At 42.5% G+C, this 20,291-nt stretch overlaps 1 long non-coding RNA gene across 1 annotated transcript in view; it reads left to right on the top strand.

Annotated features, from left to right (window-relative positions):
* The window catches only part of LOC147727112 (uncharacterized), a 262,087-nt gene that overhangs the window by 165,629 nt on the left and 76,167 nt on the right, over nucleotides 1–20,291 (top strand). Inside the window, exon 3 of the long non-coding RNA XR_015309457.1 lies at nucleotides 19,324–19,508. This is a non-coding gene — a long non-coding RNA (uncharacterized LOC147727112). The remainder of the gene's footprint in view (nucleotides 1–19,323; nucleotides 19,509–20,291) is intronic.

Raw genomic sequence — 20,291 nt, forward strand, 5'->3', positions numbered from 1 at the left:
TGGTAACAGGAGCTATGAATTACTTGCACGGAGACAGTGAGGCCGGGCCCTTTGCTCTGCAGCTGGAAGGATGTTTACTGAAACTACTAGACAGGAATGTATTTTTCGAGGAGCGGAGCAGATAACTTGAAGGCTAAATACAGTCTTGGCAGGCAACAGGCTGAACCAAGCACCGTTAGCCGCGCAGGGAGTAAGGTAGAGGTCACGGACTCAGATGCAGGCCCAGGCTGAAGCATTCAGAGTCAGAAGGCAGGAAAAAGGCTCGATGGCAGAATTCAGGGCCTACTTCGCCAGAGCTGAAAAACGTGTAAAGTACACCACATAAAGACGTTGGCAAGGCATACTTAGGAACGGAATATTCGACCCATTCATGGTGGATCTGAAAGAGGACATGTTAACGTTGGACGCAAATGTATTTGCGTCTTCATAGCTAGAAGTGGAGGGAACATACATGTACTTATAGCGCGTACACGGAGTCGTTGGGGTCTAAGATAGGGGACACAATTGATCATAAAAAATTCATATTTCCTCATTCCCTCCTTGTCCCCTACGGACCCTTCATGATATATCGATCCTCATGAATCGATCAATCTGTTCACGTAACATCATTTGCTCTTCTTTCTTCTTATGGCGTTTTGAATGAGAACTTGAATGTGGAATACATGATGTGGCACACAGACCGCAAATCGCTGGCCCACATTGCAGACATAGGCAGCAACTGAATACTATGAGAAGGATAGGACCTTCCATCCCCAAGCAGTCAACGTTGTCCAGAACCAACCGGACCAAGACCAGGTGCCTGGATTCTGATGTATCAAACTTGCAATCTTATGAAGACGGGTTATAGCTTTGTATACTGATGGTGCGTTTTCTGGAATGAAAACACAGCAGCTTGACCCGATGACCTTACAGGCTCCGCCCCTGTCGGCTAGGATGACGTCAAGGACGAGACGATTTTGAAGAACAACAACCCGCATAGCAGACTGTTCCTCTGTTAAGTTGCCTAGGGCAGAAGTAGTCTCATTCACTACTGCTTCGAGGGTTCTAGTTAATTTGCGTATCAGTTTACTATTAAAGGCAGCACCTAGGTAGGGAAAGAAACCTTTATTGAAGTCTGTGTATTGCTCCCATGCGGTTTCAGTGTAATCGACAATCGGGAGATCTCTCCGAAGTCTATTATTTACTAGATTGGTATTTCTATGATAATCAGGAGGAGCTAGGAAAACAGGTGGCAGTAGGAATGCAATGTAACAGGTACCATCCCAATCTAGAGGTAAACGTATATATGCGGTATGACCACAAATGAAGTAGGAATGACGAGTAGCTCTGAATGTAGACTTGCCTTGATCACTGAATTCGACCACAGTAGTACATTTACTATGACCTAAGTGTACTGAACCATTCTTTCTAACACATAATTCACCTGTGACTGGTAATACTGACATAGCAGGCAAAACTGGTGCAGCTTCGGATTCTACATTCAAAATCATGAGGTTGATTGTATAGTTACCTAATCCATATACTTCATTTTCTAGATCAGTTCCTGTCCTTGTGGGAAGTCCCTTCTTATTAGGGTAGCAGGCTTTAAGCAAAACTAAGTTCAGGTTTCCCCAAACCCAATTTCCCTCATAAACTACAGTATCAGAATCTAAAGAATTAATCAATCTAAACCATGCACCACATGAGCCATTGTGTGTGAACGGGTACGGAAAGAGGGGCAGAACTCCCTTGTATTTCTGGTAGGGAGGGAGTCGGCCACATATCCAACAATTTGTAGCGTTGTTGGTCAGATGGGAATGATGTAACATACTAATGAATGTGTTGTTGCGCAGCGCAAGTCTGTAAGACAATTCATGCGGAGGTAATTCGCTAAAAGAATGTTCAGCAGTGACGTTGAAAGCAGAATGTGCACGCTTGAAAATAGGGTAATAGATATGCAGTAATATACTTGCAGCAATAGTCAGAAGACTTAGAAAAAACATAATCAATAATGTCACTATACAGTGACTACGAAGTGATTTACAATAGGCACGTTTCTTGAGCTGTATCTGTCTATCTCTCTCTCTATCTCGGTCTAGGGGATACATGTCAGAAACTAATTTAACCGATTCACCTAGGGGAGGACTTAAACAATTAAACTGTCTGACTTGCTAGACCGTAGTTTCAGTCTATATTTCTCGGAGGCGGTTTTCTCAACCAGGGGGAGTTTTGAGTCAGTCTGTGGAGGAGGGCAGGGCTGAGAGTTCAAGTCTGCAGGAAGTCCATGAAACTTTTTGATGTGGCTCGAGTGCAGCCACCCTTTTCTGCCCTCCACCTTCACGGCGGTCCTCGTCGTCAGAAGAACCAATTTCGGGGTTTGCCAGCGGGGCTCCAGCGGACTTCTCCGGTCGAAATTACGAACAAAAACAAAATCACCAGGGACCACTTCATGGGGCTTCACCTCGGTGTTGTCGGGAAAGGCTGCAGCTACCTGTGAACGACAAGATTGTAGTGCAGACATCAAGGAGGCAAGGTAATCTGTCAGCATAATACAGTCAACATCTGTGATTTTACGAGGTATAGGCGTCCCCCACATATTTGGTGGCCTACCAAAGACCACCTCATACGGGGATAGCCCTGTCCGAGAATGCGCTACCATCCTCATATAGAAGAGCGCAACTGGCAAAGCTACTATCCAGTCAACGCCTTTCTCTCTGCATATTTTTGAAAGTCGGATTTTCAGAGTCTGATTATGGCGCTCCACGAGACCTGCTGCCTCGGGATGCCGGACACAGTGGAATTTCCACTGATAGCCTATTATTAACGAAGTATCACAACCTCTTCCTCTTGTAGTTGGTCCTTTGACACGGACTACAGATTTATTGCTTACAAAATCATGCCCAGAAAACTTGCTAGGTATAAAGACACTGAAAGCTCTAGGAGCCATAATATGCTGTTCTCCGGAAGGAGTACGATTATTCTTACGAGATTTTAAAGGTCACTATGTATTGAGAGATATGGATCACCGGTTACAGAATGTCCCTGCACATTTGTGGGCGCAAGGCCCCACTGATGTAGGTTGTATGCACATTACACCATATCGAGTCACACTCAAAGCAGGAGTGGTATTACCACGAATTCGACAATACAAGTTACCTCCAGATGCTGTAGTGGCTTTTCGGGCGCCAATTATGTGGTAAAATTAAATTACCTATACTTAAGTTATGCGGTAAAATACAATAAGAATAACTCAATCAAAAAGAAGAGGCAAAATCCGTGATATTTGAGGTTTTTCAAAAGGGGTTTTATTCCTTAAAAAGGAATTGGTATTGGTTCGAACCAAGGTGGCATACCATTCCGTCACCACGTAGGTTCGGGAAGGGACTGACAGACAATACTTTATTGACAGTTATTCGTATATATAGTCAATGCATTACAGTAAAGGCAGATGCAGAAGGCGTAACAGCTGAGAGGAGAGATAAGAATACACATACGTAATGAAAAGGCGTTACAATAGGCGTGCATGAAGGTGTGTACTAGAAACGTCATTAACAAGATGTCACAAGTGGGTGGATCCATAAGAGAATCCTGCAGTGTCAGCAGAAATACATGGCAGAGATGCGCGCGCAGGCAGCATGACGTGTGATTGACGTGTAACTGGAGGGTGAAGGGGACTTGACATTTAGCCCTACATGAGGAGACAGAAGTCTGGGATGTCAGATCAACCTAATCCCAAATCGTATCTAATATCTCGTGTTTAAGGAACTGTATTATCTGGAAGGAAAGGTCTCTCGGGCAGAGGCTATTCTATACTGACTGTGAGTGCGTGTATAAGCGTCTACGTGTCTGCATGAGATGCGAGGGGGCATGGGCCTACCATGGTAACAGGAGCTATGAATTACTTGCACGGAGACAGTGAGGCCGGGCCCTTTGCTCTGCAGCTGGAAGGATGTTTACTGAAACTACTAGACAGGAATGTATTTTTCGAGGAGCGGAGCAGATAACTTGAAGGCTAAATACAGTCTTGGCAGGCAACAGGCTGAACCAAGCACCGTTAGCCGCGCAGGAAGTAAGGTAGAGGTCACGGACTCAGATGCAGGCCCAGGCTGAAGCATTCAGAGTCAGAAGGCAGGAAAAAGGCTCGATGGCAGAATTCAGGGCCTACTTCGCCAGAGCTGAAAAACGTGTAAAGTACACCACATAAAGAAGTTGGCAAGGCATACTTAGGAACGGAATATTCGACCTATTCATGGTGGATCTGAAAGAGGACATGTTAACGTTGGACGCAAATGTATTTGCGTCTTCATAGCTAGAAGTGGAGGGAACATACATGTACTTATAGCGCGTACACGGAGTCGTTGGGGTCTAAGATAGGGGACACAATTGATCATAAAAAATTCATATTTCCTCAGATGCCCGAGTGAAAATCTGAATGTCAGGCCTGCAGTGGAGCCTTAATGGTCCATAATTCGGCAGATGGCTGGTTGTGGAGAAGTGTCTGCGCAGAGGGGCACGTGGGCTCCATCCAACTGGAAGGCGCACAGAGCCAGTGCAGACTGCACCACCGCTGTTACTACGTGTGGCTGCTGAGACTTGTGGGGCCTGGGAAGGGAGGTGCACGCCATGGCTGAAAGTCGAAAGGGAAGAACAAGGGGACCCTACTCTCTGAGAAACCATGGTATGTACTTTATTTGAAAAAAAATGGTTCCATTGGAGTAATAAAATTACTTCTTGTAGTAATAGTAATGCTTAATAGCAAATAGAATCTAAGGGTTGCGGGCAATAGCAGGGAGATAAAGAGGCACTTGACACGGAGTGAGTATAAATGATAAGCTTGTATTTACAGAAATAATTCAAAATATGTACAATCATATACGTATTCTCAGTGTGATGGTGTCCCAAGTGTAACATAAAAACCCAACATTAAACATTATAATTGTGACTTAATGTGACAGTATTTACACGGTTTCATGGGTCTACTGAGAAAAGCGACCATTCTGAATATTTAAACAGAAATATCCAACACTCTATACAATCATGAGTGCCATGTGTGCGGTTCGCTTTCTATTATCGTCAACGGCGTTTTGACTCTATGGGGGATTGAGGGTCTCGTCAGGACTGAGGATGCAGGTACATCTAGGGAATGAGATAAAATAGGTGTAAGTGCTGGACCATGGGAGATACCCTTGCAATACATCCAGCCAACTGTTTAAAGGGCAATTACCTAGATATGGCAGTGCTGAGCCACACGGGCGTGAACTGTCACATTAAGTCACAATTATAATGTTTAATGTTGGTTCTTTATGTTACACTTGGGACACCATCACACTGAGACTACGTGTATGAATGTACATATTTTGAATTATTTCTGTAAATAAAAGCTTATCATTCATACTCGCTCCGTGTCAAGTGCCTCTTTCACTCCCACAGAAGGCGCAGAGCAACCCAATTCGCAACGTGCACATCGCGCCTAAGGATGGCAGCGAGTGGGCAGATCATCACCAATCAAGAAACCTGACCAGGCCATGAGAGACAGAGAGAAAGAGGCGGTACTTTCCTCCCTGTCACAGGCTACTGATCGCCCTGTCACCCTGTGAAGATGACAACTGACGGCGCAGGAGTGGGCTCACAGAGGGGCGTTGGAGGGACAGAAAGCAGTGTCTGGTTCATCGTACTGACGGCTTTCCACCATCGTGGTGGACACTTGTTGAACTCTCCTTGGGCTGGGTGTTAATCGCTGCCACGATCCCCTGGATTTTATTTACTGTCACGAACTTTGGTCATGTCTTTCTTGTTAACATTTTTTTCACTAGGTGCTGCATTGTTTTTTGGGGGTTGGGGTTTGTTTTGGTTGCAGTTGGGGTACTCTGCACCAGTTCGCGTACTAGGACCACCTCTCAAAAGGCAAATAAGGGTCTATGTTGGGATACACAGGAGGGTCAGATGCTGGCGACCGCCATGCAGAGAATTATTCTTGGTTGATACATGGGGAGGATTCTTAAAGTGGTAACGCCTGAATGTTCGTGGGCTAAATAATCCAGTAAAACGTGCTGCAGTGCTCTCCTTCCTTGAAAATACCAATAGTGATATTTGCCCCCTCCAAGAGACGCATCTGCTCTCCAAAGATATCCTGCGCATGCGTGATAGGTGGTTCCCACAACAAGTACGGTCAACATGCCCGTCCAAGAGAAATGGGGTGGCTATCTTATTAGGAGCCCATTGCCCATGCACGATAATTTCGACTGTGGCAGAAATGAAGGGGTGGTTGTTGGTCATAAGGCAGCAATGGTGGGAGACACACCTTACTATTGGGTCACTATACACCCCAAATGAGAAACAAGAAGACTTCTTTCTCTCCGCCCTGTCAAACGTTCCCACTTCCCTGGATACTGCATTGCTGGTGGGAGGAGATTTGAACCTGGTGATGGATGCAGGCCTGGACTGGTCAGGGCAGCGGATGCACCAATCTGGGGCTCTTTCACCGGCAGGAGGGGAATGGATGTTAGATAGGGGACTGCATGATGTGTAGCGGGTTCAATACCCCACTGAGCGAGATTATACCTATTACTCCGCCGCGCATAAAACATATGCACGCCTTGAACATTTGTTGGCATCTACCTCGCTATTGCCTAGCCTCCATTCCACTGCGATTACTCCGTGCTCTCTTTCTGGTCACGCCCTCATTTCTGTGCTTTGCCTGCGCAGTGTATGCAAGCATTTCCCTCTGGATGGCAGCATAGAGAGAATCTGTTGCACTCCGAGAATGTGGTAAAGCGCATGCGAGAAACTATAGTACACTACTTCCAGGTGAACGATGTAGGGTCCACGTCATTGTCATTGGTATGGGAGGCCCTGAAGCTGGTGGCGTGGGAATTCATCGCCATTGCAGCAACCTACAACTCCATTCGCAGGGGAAAGCGCACTGAGTTAGAGAGGGAGGTAGGAGAGCTAGAGGCGATCCATAAGCGAACGGGGGCTCCGCGAGTCTCCTGAAAGCTAGAGAATCGCAGGCGCTTGCTGAAGCACTTAGACCTGGACAGAGTAGAGCATGCCCTACCAAGGCTGCAACACAAATTCTGTGTTAGTAGTGATAAGTGCGGGAAGATGTTGGCCCATAGGTTGCGTGCTAAGACCCAGACGTTGTTGATTCAGGTGGTCTGGCATCACGCGGGAGTAGACCAGTATGCAGATGAGCAGATTGTGGACGCATTCCGCAGTTTTTATCAACTTCTATATTCTGCGCAGGTACCTATATGGAGCTTTTCGCTCAACGGATCTGGGCTAATCACAGCGTTGTGGGACTTAAGTTCGGGCAGACGTCCATAAAATTAGTCTGTACCCAGACAATGTTATTTTATCGCTCACACAGCCTCAGATGCAACTAACTGCGTTGCTCGATGAACTTGCTGCCTTCTGGGAAGTTTTGGGTTTTAAAGTTAACTTATAGACATTTCAGATCCTGAACCTTTCAATTCCTTCTGAGGAAGTGGAGGCCATAACATACCTTGGGTTTAAGTTGATGGTGACCATCGAGAGGATGGTCTCACTAAATTATGCCCTGCTACTGGAGCACACGACCAAGGCACTGGCTGCCTGGTCATGTCTTCGTTTGGCTTGGTTCAGGAGGATAGTGGCGGTACAAATGTCGGTTCTCCTGTGTATTTTCTACATTTTTCAGATGCTGCTGAAGACCCCACCGCCTGGAACGCTCAAGACCCCACCGCCTGGAACGCTCAACTGCAGACCCTTATTAATAGATTTGTATGAGAGGGGAAAAAGCCACAACTTTCTCTCGCTCAAATGACACCCACAATACCTCAGTGTGGACTGCGTCTGGAATTTTATGGATCAGTCCGTTGCTGGGGTGAATATTTGAAGGGAACTGTGGTTACCCCACACACATAGAGCATGGGGCTATACTCTTCACCTGTCACTTGGCCTACCTTCAAGGTCTGGGATAGGTTAGCCCTGCAGAACGGGTGGACATGTTTCCCATCACCCATGTCCCCCATTGTCGACAACCCTGATTTTACGCCGGGACAGAAGTCAGTAGTGTTTCAGAGGTGGTGAGAGGAGGCCTAAAAGCAGGTTGGGTCCCTTTTTGATTGCGAGGGGCTAATTACCTTTTGCGCAACTTCGAAAGGACTATGATCTTTTAACAACAGATGCATTTCCTTATAGCCAGGTCTGTCACTGGTTGGCTAACTCTGCCAATTAAGCCCTCAATTCCAGACCCCTGACTTAGTTGAAAAGTGGTTAGTGCACAAGGCAGATGACCGCCGGCATATTTCTGAATTATATTCCATGCTTATGGCTCATCCCTCTGGACACCATACGAGAGCGCGGGTACGTTGGGAAACTGAATTGGAATTCCTTAACACCTAAGGAATGGGAACACGTTCTTTACAGGGCACATCATACTGCACATAGCACTGCTGGGGCGGAATCCACTTTTAAAGTAATCACATATTGGTATTACATTCCTGCTTGCGTGTACTGCTGGGATCAGAACAAAACCGATCTCTGTTGGAGGGGTTGTGGATAAATGGGAACCCTAGCTCACCTCCTATGGCACTATCCAAAACTGGAATGCCATTGGACGATGATTCTGGATGATATTGATGCTGCCTTTCAGATTGCACTACCCGGCTCTCCAGAATACACACTGCTAGGCCTCTCTCACCCCAAGGCCTTCCCGTTGAGATCCCTTAGAGGTAGGCAGATTGCCCTGGCCCTGCTAGCGGCCCGCCAGGTTATCCTAGCCCTGTGGGGGACAATAACATTACCTGATGTACTAGCGTGGATACACTGCTTGTGACATCTCCTAGCTATGGAGAGCATGTCGCTCAGTGTGGAGGGGAAGGGCAAAGAATTTGCGAAATTGTGGGCCCCATTTTTGCACCTACTCACAAAAGACATGAGAGAAGTGACATGCCCGAAATACTTACAGATCCTCAAGCTCTTGCCACTAGAGTCCTTTGGTTCCATTCAAAAGGCAGCAGGTTGAGCAGATACCCTGTAACGAGTGATGGATTGAAGCCTTGAATTAAGGGTCTACAACAAATGAAGGAACTGGTGCGGAGAGGGGTGGTGAGAGGGACTGGGCGTCGGGGGATGTTTGTGCTGGGTGTTCTTTATGTGTTTTATTTTTGTTATAACCTGGATGTCCTTAAATTGGAGAGCAACGCAGAAGTCCTACATGTTTGTTTTTTCTGTGGTCGGCTTTCAGGCGGTGTGTCTGAAAGCTTTGTACATGCGCTCATGCATCACTCTGCTGGCCTTGAGATTTAGGCTGGAAGCTGTGTACATAGATCCTGATTTCCATATAATACTAATAAAAATGTATTGATTCTAATAACATAGTAATGGTGACAGTGATTTCTGATCAATGTTGGTATGTTTTATTGAAATTAGTCATTGCACTTACACATGGTTATTAATGAATATGGCATTTTCACAAAATGATGGTGTTTATTTAACTTGTGGTTTGTTGTTCTTGTAATATGGTCACTGTGATTTTGAGAGTAATGACCATTTGTAGTCAAATGTGATTTCAGAATGTCATCAGGGTATTTTCAATCTGCCTTATGTATATATTTGTAAATGAATGCACAGTTTTTAGTAGTGTGTATATTTATTACATGCACTTTTCCTTTGCTAAAAACAGTTACTGGACAATCATTTATTAAGTGTTATTATTGTGTGACAGCAAATGGTGACTACTAGCCCACACTACCTCCCCTGAGTAGACCTTGGACTGCTCTGCTTCGATATCCTGAGAACGCCACGTGCTTTAACGGAAAGCTCGGTTTGCAGTAAGTGGAGATTGTGAACCTATTACTTGCACAAGCCTCAAGTAATAACCCAATTTCCTATATCAATTATTTCTGTGATTGAAGTACTGCAAGTACAAATACATTACAGTGTTCAAAACTGAACGCGTTAAAATCTCGACACTTTAGGGAAGTGGGACTGGACTTCTCAACACTTAATAAAGTTATCAAAGTGCTAAAACTACCACAACTGGCCAATGTCACGGAAATGACTAGCAACTTGTGTAGGAATTCGTTTACGAAATCTCTGTTGATTAACAGCCATGATGAAGATGATTAAGATTTATAGTCAATTTTGAGGTATAAACATATACATGATATTTGACCCTCACGTCAACCTTAAAACAACCATATATCAGTTCTAACCTGGAGGCTGGAGTTAAATGAAAATACATTGCAGATTAATGTATATCCAGTTGCTTCAATTCCAAAGAACAAGTAATACCCAGTTATCTGGCAGTAAGGAATGTAGATTGTGCGGCAACAAGGTTGGAACGATTGGTCATATTATCTGCCTCTGTCCAAAACTACTAGATCTCCGGCCGAAATATTTATAGCCAGCTCTAAGGAAAGCCAAACTAAGGACGATTTGTGAGGCTGTAAAATGCTGTTCTACTATGAAAACAAACTATTGTGTCATTAAAAGCATGACATTTTTAGATTATGTTTACTGTTATGTTAACCAAACTGTATCTAATAAGCAAATGCAGGTGTGGTTTTCTATGTTTTACAAGTCTTATTTTATGAGTATGGTATTTATCAGGCTTTGCACTAAATGAGGATTTGATCTATGTGTAATGTATTTTTCATGCTCTTTTATTGCAATCTTTTATTAATGCAATAAACGTTTTATTATTACCACTTCCATCTGCCACATTCATATCCCAGCGAGATACAATACCAACAGAAATCTCAGCACTTGCAGTTTATTGATATAATAAAGGATTGTTTGCCACAACCTGCAAAACCTGCAAAGCACAGGTATAGTGGGTTATACTGCATCTTCAAATTAAGAATACCAATTGGATATGCGTTCTGAAATTGTGTACATTCATACTGATGTAGTGGAGATGTATGGCCATCGGAGCTCGGTGAAACCTGGTTCAACAGTGCCTCCATTCAATCTCAGTACATATCATATCAAACCGGATTTCTTTCCCAGCACATAAGAACTGCAAAATTGTCAATGGATTTATGTATGTGCAGGATCTTGTAAATCTTCGATTTAAACTCCCATGATCTCCAAGGAGTTCAATACAACCCCTAAAAGATCAATTTCTCCTTTGCCCACTCTTTTCTCTAAGAGTCCGTTTAATTGGCAATCATTTTGAAAATACCTTTGTACAACATTTTCAAATCCACTGAAATATCTACAGGGTGTGCATTGTAACTGCCAGTATAATCTCTGCAAATCCCAATTCCCTCAATTGCTGCCTTCTCCCATTCAGTACTACCTATTCACAACACCTTCTCAAGGAGTTTTGGGTCTTCCTTAGTGGGGTTGCCACAATCCAGTAAAGTATTTCCCTACATGTCAAATGACACTCCAGATAGTGTAGAATATTTTGTTATGCCTTTATTCCTATCTTTCTTGTTTTTAATGAATGTTGTAGACTTTTGAATTTGAATAAGTAACAGTTCAACACACCTTATTATTATTTCCTCTGAATAGAATTGTTGATCTGTGTATTTAAATTTGGATCAATGAATCTCTGAGACAGTACAGGGCAGCAGGAAAAAAAAACTTACAAAGTCAGGAATTTTCTAAAAATAGTAGAGCTGCAACATCAAAAAATACAAAAGTAAAAGAAAATGCTGCATTATTGGCAAGAATAGATTAATCGAGAGGTCCTTTCCTTGATTTTTGTGATACCTTATTCAATATCTTCTCACTGAAAAGAATAGTTATGAGCAACCAACACTTTTTGCCCAGTCATGGTCTTCTTCAGGGCCAAGGAGAATTTATATAACACGTTTCACCCAGTGTGAGCTTCTTCAGGGTTGAAAAAACATACAAACATGACTGACATTACTCTCTGATGCAAACACTATGATTTACAATCCATCACTACAGACAACAATAAAGTAGAACACATAGGGTTAAAATAAAGTAATTGTGGTAGAGCAGCATTTACTAAATACATGGAATCACCTGGTCTGCGCAATCCTACATTGTACATTGCGTTTCATATCTTTCTTACATAGATAATCTGTTGAAAAATACTTAAAGTATGTTTACATCACTAAGGACATAACTCAAAGTCATCGTGTGTTACAAGGTTCTGTATCACATTTGTTACCGCCTATACTATCCAAGAGACAAAATTCATTGATTAGCCAAATAATACCATTAAAGTCGGATATAAACCTGTATTTCAGAAAGTGCTACTTATGTTTCTTTAACCATAACTCAAAGAAAACTACAAGATATTATTCATTACTTACTCAATACACACAGGCACATAAAACGAAAGACTTAGGCATAAGGAGGACGCTGAGCTAATTTCATGATAACAGCAGTATTTGTTTGGCCAATTTCTCTCCCTCTGTACAGTAATCAAGATTGTTTTAGTGCAATAGTGGAATCATTACATTTCGTTTTCATTCTCTGTATCTGTTCGTTCGAGTGTAAGCTTTTCTGGATAGTTACTCCAAGGAAAGACTACAATTCTACTTGCTCGATTGTCGAGTTAGTTATAACCCAATAGAAACGTTTATCAGATGTAACTAAACAACTAGTTTGGTTTTTGTAGAATTAACCGTAGGTAATTTGCCTTTATTATATTTAATAATACAGTTAAGTTGATATTGGAGGTTTTTTTGGATCTGAGAAAGAATAAAGAGATTATTTCTCAAATCATCCCTGTATTTGCCAGTTTACTAATCTTGTATTGAGCAGCTTCAGAGGAAAGCTCTGCTAGTTAGATGTTTTGGCAAATGTGCTATGCATAGAGAGAATAGTGGGGGTACACGTTTACAACCTAATTTTAAAACAATAAACATAGCAATTCTTGCAGTGAAGCCGGACCAGTTTGATCATGTCACTTGAACCCAGGTCTCATTGTGTTACTCCAAAAACTTGCTATTGCCCAAAACATTTGTTTTTTTTGCCGGAGATGATTGTTGTTCTATTTTGTAAAAAGCAGTGGAACAGTATTACAAAAAAAACAGCATTCCATGATGGCCACTGGTATGCATTTTTGCACATTCAGGCTCACACACCAGCGGCCATCTTTGAATTATTTTCTGTTATCCTTTATTATGAATTTACCAGTCCACCATGCATGCCTTTATTCATGCTGTGTAGTAACAAGTATTATTATTAGAGACCTGCTAGTATCTACATCGGCATCATCCTTCTTTAGGTAGTGCTCCACTGATTTGCATCACTGCTGCTAGCACTTAGATGGCAACATTTTGTTTAAAATTGTGCACTATGCAGTAGAGATCTCCATTTGCTGTTTGTTTTCTGTGCTGCAATAACTATATACAATATCTTCTTGCAAACAAGTCAGCATCTGGTAATGTAATCAGTTGCTGGACTGTGTTTGGTGTTTTTACTTATGCAACTTACTTGCATTAAAGAGTGTAAGTTATCTACACTAATGCATCCATTGCCATTAGTACACCTGGTAAGCAGCGTGCAGAGTCTTATATATTCTATTTCAGTTTTCAGTTACAAAATACCATTGAAGTTCCTTGCAACAGTAAGGTGGATATGGAGTGCAAAGGCCTCAATATATACCTTTCTGAAAGTATGTTTGACTTTTGACCAATAAACCAATCTGTCTGTGTGGTGCTGCTCGATTGCCGGCCTAGAAAGCATAGGAACAGGAAAGGAACACAAGGAAGGAGATGAACTGAGAGGAGTCTTTTTGGGTGGCCAGTGTGTTGTGGCCTTAGACCCCACATAACCCTATTGAGGAAAAGGCACACCATTGCTAGGTTTCCTAGCCCAGGAGAAAAATAAGTAATTGAAGTCTATTCTAACTATGAGAAAAGTGCATGTTACAGGTGTATCTTTCTCATACTTTCATTTATGAAGAATGGACATTCAAACAATACATGTTATTTGTTAGAGGCGCATGTTATTATGCAAGGAACCTGAGACACCAAAATTCTGGATATAGAAAAATACACAGATATTGGATTAACCCTTTCACCGTTAACCCTTTTCCCCCTAGAATGCTATGCTTTTTTTTGGTTATTTGGGGTAGTGCGCGCATAGGCTTCAGTTGTTTTTTCCCACATAAAAAATCCATGCCAAGTTTGTGTCCTTTTTTTCCAACATCAGCGAGATTCCAAAGGTACCCAGGGTTTGATGATTCCCTTGGAGGAGACTGAAGAAATAGGGAAAATATGGCAACATTTTGGGTTTTTGGATAAAATAGGAAAAAAGTGCCCCGCAGAAAGAGTATCTGTTTTTTTTCCCTAAAATTACATCAACAGAAAGTTTGCTGTGCAAAGGTCAGCATGTTTCTAGCTTTCAGGAACATCAAAAGCTGAGTCAAAAAACTATGTTTACCACAGTTTTGGCATTTTTCAAAGATGTAGCTCAAAAGACGGTGGTACTGGAATGCTAAGCAGTTCTGAGCAAGGGGTCATTTGTGATGATCCCTTAAGGTTGTCTTAAAGAGACTAACTATTGAAATAAAACTTTTAGAAATGATTAGCTAAAAACAGCCATTTGTGACTACCTTTTGTTCTGTAAATTATTGTCACAATGGCCGAATTACAAAAACAATATATCATTATGTCCACTAGGCCCTTCTGGTTAGAGGAACAAATAGGATTTGTTGGTTTTGCAAGTCCCTGAGGTACTAAGGGTCAGCAACCGAACTGTGCTTTCCAACGTTTTTTCATTTTGTAATGGGTACAGAGCATTTCATATTGTAAAATATAACGACAAAAAAATGTGTATCATGGAAATGTATTTATTTTTTAAATAGACACTAGCTATGGAGTATAGTGGTTGGGTCGGTGGTTATTTGTACATGTCCAATTTTGTGGGTACCCATATTAGCAAGTGACTCACAGGGCATTTTTCAAAAATTTATTTTTTCATGCAGACTGACTTACATTTGGAAGGCAGAAATGGAGAGAGACACAATCGCTAATAACAAATGTTCTACTTTTCCTTGTTCCCAAATGTCTCCCGATAAAAATGGTACCTCACATTATAAATTATACCTTTTTCAAATGTAGGTAGCTATGGAATTTGGGTCCTAGTTCAGGTGGCAGTTAGGGGTGGGGTGATTTGTGTGGTACCCACCAGGTTTTCTAACCCAGAAGCATTTGCAAACCTCAAAGTTTGACCAAAAATAAAAGATTTCCTCATTTCTGTGAGGAGAACATTTTGTGGAATCTGTGGGGAGCCACCTATTTTCTACCACCCAGCACTCCCCCAAGTCTTCTGATAAAAATGGTGCCTCACTTATGTTGAGGAGTTTATGCCTGCGATAGGAAAAGCCCCAAAATGCAACATGGGATCGTCACATTTTTACACTGAAAACTTAGCCCTTTATTTGCAATGTGCCTAGCTGTGGATTTTGTGTAGGCCATGGCAAATAAATTGCATTTGCTTGCGGAGTTTGCAGATTTCAGGAACTCTGTGCTATGAGTGTTTTGCAGTTCTCGCTAAATTCAGCCATCCTTTGGTGCATGCAAGGCTTGTTTTGGCACGCGCTGGCAAGCACCACAAGACTTGCTGGCCGCTAGTGATCGTGCATGAAATTTAGCACGTGCTAGAGTGGCTTCTGGCCGCGACTGTGACTTTTTTGTGATGCGGGTGGGCAACCAAAGCTGCACCTTCTGCAGATTCTCTAATCCAGAAGAAGCTAAATCTACAGGAAAATACGTTTTTGAGTTAATATACTACTCCTTCTTAGAAAGTTCAAGTTTGTTTTTTGTGCAAGAAGCCTTTTTTTATTTTACTTTTTTTTCAACATTTCAACAAGAAAGAAGTGCACCAAAGACTCCAACTTTCTCTTCCTGTCCAGCAGGCTCCTCTCAGTTCTTAGTCCATCTCCTGATCACTTCCCATTTGGATTTGAAGCTAGAAGGATCACTCTCTTTGTCTGCTGCATAAATACCATTGGATTTAAGGACTTGGGCCATTTTTACAAAAGAAATAGTGTAGGGCAGTACTGCACGTCATTTTGCTGCATGGTGCTATGCCAATTCAAAAGAGCAGGAATGCACCATATTTATGAGATACAGGGCCAGATGTAGGTAGAAGCAGTTTAGCAAGTCCTTAATAGCGATTTTTAGGGAGTCACTATTAAGGAGTCGCAAAATGCCATGTAGGTAGGAATTATAATATTTTTTGTGATTCCTTAATATTCCTTAATTGTGAATTGCAAATTGTAATTCACAATCAAGGAATACCTTCCCATTCATTCCTATGGACCTAGAGGCTTATAGGAATGAATAGGAATTGCGCACGCACTTTGAGAGTACCCAATAGGTACTCACAAATTGCATGCGCAATTTCAAGGGTGCAAGGGTTCCAAAGGGACACTCTGTAGCACTCCTGAAATGTGCATGTGTGCACATGTGGCACACCTACATGCCCTAAGGGCATGAATGTGTGCCACATGGCACTTGTAAAAAGGCAAAAACGTGTTTTTTAGAGGAAATCGCAAATTTCCACCAACTTTTACGAGTAGCAAGCAGGAGGAGAACATTGCACTATGCTCAATTTTCCATTTGAGTGTTCATCAAGGGAAGCCTGGTTCACACTATGGTACTGAAGGCCAAACATCCCATACGAAAAAACACCACACAATCTGGTTCAGATGCACAACTTAAAATAATTGTTTTAGGTGATGATGGTGATGAGAGAGGGGAATCAGCTCAATCATTGTGGGCGGTGAAGGTGATGAGGAAAAAGTGGATAAAATGCTCTTTACGCAAAGCAGCTCTGTCCCCAGCACTGTGCCAGTATCATCCACCTCTACAACTTCACAATGGCACAAGAGTCACATGGAGACACCACAGCAACAGAATGCAGAGACTGCCCCAAGATGCACATTGAGTATAACACCACCACTACCTTCTCTCCGGAAGTTGCCTGTGTCAGAGGCAGCAGTAAAGAAAATAATCCTGGGTACTATTATGGGCATGTTTAGGCAAGTGTTGCCGTATAAATGCAAACACCCAACTGCACATTTGTACAACGAAAAGCTGGCTAAAAGTTTGCTCTGGACCTCCTCCCTTTTTCTTTTGTGGAAGGAGTTGGTTTCTTAAAATCTGTGGAGACCATCTGCCCAAAATGGAAGGTTCCCAGCAGGACTTATTTTGCTGTTTCAGCACTCCATCATGATGTGCTGTAATTAGTTGAACAAGCTTTGCAGCAGAATGTTGTTCACACAATCCACCTAACTATAGACATGAGGACCAGTTGTCAAGCCATTGATTACATGTGTATCACTGCACACTCAATCTCTTTTGTGGGGGTTAGGCAAAAGCTATCTATAGGTCTTGGTGCTGAAGAAAGTTGTAAGGGGTGCTTAGTGGCGTGCAACAATAGCCATTTTCATCATGGTGAAATCCCAACTGTTGCAAGCATCTTGGAAGACTTTAAGAGCAGGTGTTTCAATGGCTGCGACCCAGAGGTCTCAGAATTGGATTTGTTGCCATGGACAATGGCAGTAATGTAGTTAAGGTCATGGCAGATGGTAACTATTTCATGGTCCTGTGTTTGGTACATTGCATCAACCTCATTGTGCAGGACTTTCAGGCATTCATTTAAAGCCCAGAAACAGTTGAGGACCATTCAGCGTACTAACAGAGTGCCAGTTAATGCCCTAATACAGGAAGTGCCAACACTCGACCTATCACATATTGCAACGTTTGTTTGAGCAGTGCAAACTGATCAATGAGTATGTGATTCAAAGAGATGGAGAGCACCTGTGACAGACTAATGGGGTCTTGTCAAATGCCTGATAGAGATGCTGCTTCCTTTTGAGGTTTTCACATTGAATTTAGCAAGGAGGGCAGTACGATGGGCACAGCTATCCCTTTGTTGTATCTGGTACAGAACATGTTAAAAGGGTGGTTGAAAGCTTTGCAGGTGTAAACAAAGATGCTCATAATTTGGTTCAGAGCATGATCCTTCACTTGGCTGATAATGGAATGCTGCAAATAGCATAAACTGTGCCGCAATACTTGATCCATGGTACAAGCAAATACTGCCCAATTTCATGCCTTTTTTAGAGGGTATGTTTCAGAAAACAAGAAGTGGATTGTTTAGCAAGTTAGAGAGCTGGAAGAAGAGCAGCTGGAAAATAGCCAACCCTAGCAACAAGAACTCTGATGGCAACAACAACAACAACAGGAATACAACAATCGGCCAGAAACTCTGCATTGGGTTGGTTTAAATTTACAGGACTTATGTCCAGGACAGAGGCAAAGGCAAATGGGTTTAGCAAATGGCAGCACCTATGACTATTCAGAGGTTATTCCAGGACTATCAGAATGATCCAAGAGAGGTATATGTGGATCAAAACCCATTGGTGTACTGTATGGGAAGATGTGCCAATGGACAGAGCTCAGCAGGATCACAATAAAATATCTGGCTTGTCTGGTAGCCAGTGTGTCTGTTGAACATGTGATCAGTGCAGCTAGTGCAGTTTCTACAGAGTGGAGGATCAGTCTCTCACATCAAAACATGGAGAGATTGACAGTGATCAAAATGACCCAACACTTCATACCACACAATTACACCATTCCTGAAATGCCACAGGAGGAGGAGAAGGGTGATTAGTCAGACATAAGTGTGTTAGGTCATGATGACCAACTTTTCGTTGAACCCCCTAAGTTTGAGGATGAACTTTATTTTGTTCACTGAGAGTAGGCCACCAAAGAGCTTTTTAATTATTTATATTCAAACTCATTTACTAGAAAACAAAGAAGGATATAGCTAATGGAACATTTTATATTTGTGTCTGATTTATGCAGCCCAACCATTTTTAGCTACTTATATGCCCTGATTGAAGTTGGGCCAGTATGCAATGGAGTACTCCCCATTCACTTCAAGGTCTTTGGAGAAAATGCCTGCCTCCCTCCCATGCCTATTTTTTTCATACCCTAGCAAAGATGCCCCCAGTGAAGATCATTTGATTTAAAAGACTGCCAAATTCCAATGATTTGCTTACATCAAAGAGGAGATACAATTGTGTACCACCACCATGCTTGGATGGGTAAGGTAACTTATTATTGCACCAAGGAGTGATATATTATTGAGTGATTGTGAGTAACGATTGATGATTCCTGTGGTGGCAGACAGTTAAGGAGGGTGTTCGACTAATAATTTGTAAACTTGAAATTTCTGAGGCCTCAAAGGTGATCATTTTTTCTGAAGGTGATTGGCCTCTCACACTTAGTGAGATTTCCTTGCAGGGTCCTCTCATTTTACTGGTTCTTCAGAAGCCAGAACAGTCACTTTAGTTAACAAACACAAAACTACACAAAATACTCCAGCTCTGTTTCTCTTCTTGTTCTTCAACAGCAGTACACTACGGGTCTTGGGACGGAGTTGGACTGATTTGTTACTCTGAAGCATGCAGCGGATGGAGGAACTCAGGGCGGGACTACCTCAACAGCCAGAAGAAAGGTATAGAGTCTATCAACTTTAAAAGGAAACCAACATGATGATGACTCTGAAGCTTAATCAGCTCTGTGGACTGGAGAGAGGTACATTGATTTTTGGAAATGCTGCTGAGTGTGTGTGCTGGCTCAAATATGAAACTCCTCTTATTTTGTTTGTGGTTGGGTCCTGTTGCTTGTAACTGGAGACGGACTTGTGATGCCACATCATCATCATCTCATGATGCACACATTAGTCAGCTAAATGTTATGATGACAGTTGTGAGACTGACCAGCCTGGTGCATGCAGCTACTTGTCTGTGATCGTTTGTAAAATGTTCTCAGTTCATCAATCTGCCATGTGAGTTAAAATGAATGATTGCACCAGCCTATGCTCTTGCTCCTGCTCTGCCTCTGAGTCTTGGTAGTTGGTACACTCCTCATAAAGCTTACCTTTTGTCCTTCTCCTTGCCTCTACAATATTGTTTCTGTGTTACAATCCACTGGCCTCTTATTTTCCTGCACGAACGGCGAAAGCTCCATAACACTTCTGGTTACCTAACAGGACCGGTTCAGCCAGGCACCAAAGGAGTACCTTCCGACAAGAATGCAAACGCACCTTCCAGTTTGGCACTACAGTATACTCTTTTAACAATCATATGTTTTATAAGTGTGTGGGTTCACTAATTACAGAGGGAGTTGTGTTACGCAAAATTTGGTCAGGGTTGTACTGTAAAATTTAGCAGGGACTTTTGGACTCTCCTCACTGTGGAACAGATCTCATTGCCCCTCAAATGTTCCCTCCTGGTACTACAACTTTGGTAGTGCACCAACCCATTTTTTTTCAAACCTTTGAGTGACCACACACAAACACCCCTACTATTTTCCCTC

This window comes from Lissotriton vulgaris, chromosome 3_1 (genome assembly GCF_964263255.1).
Source record: "Lissotriton vulgaris chromosome 3_1, aLisVul1.2, whole genome shotgun sequence".
NCBI lineage: Eukaryota > Metazoa > Chordata > Amphibia > Caudata > Salamandridae > Lissotriton > Lissotriton vulgaris.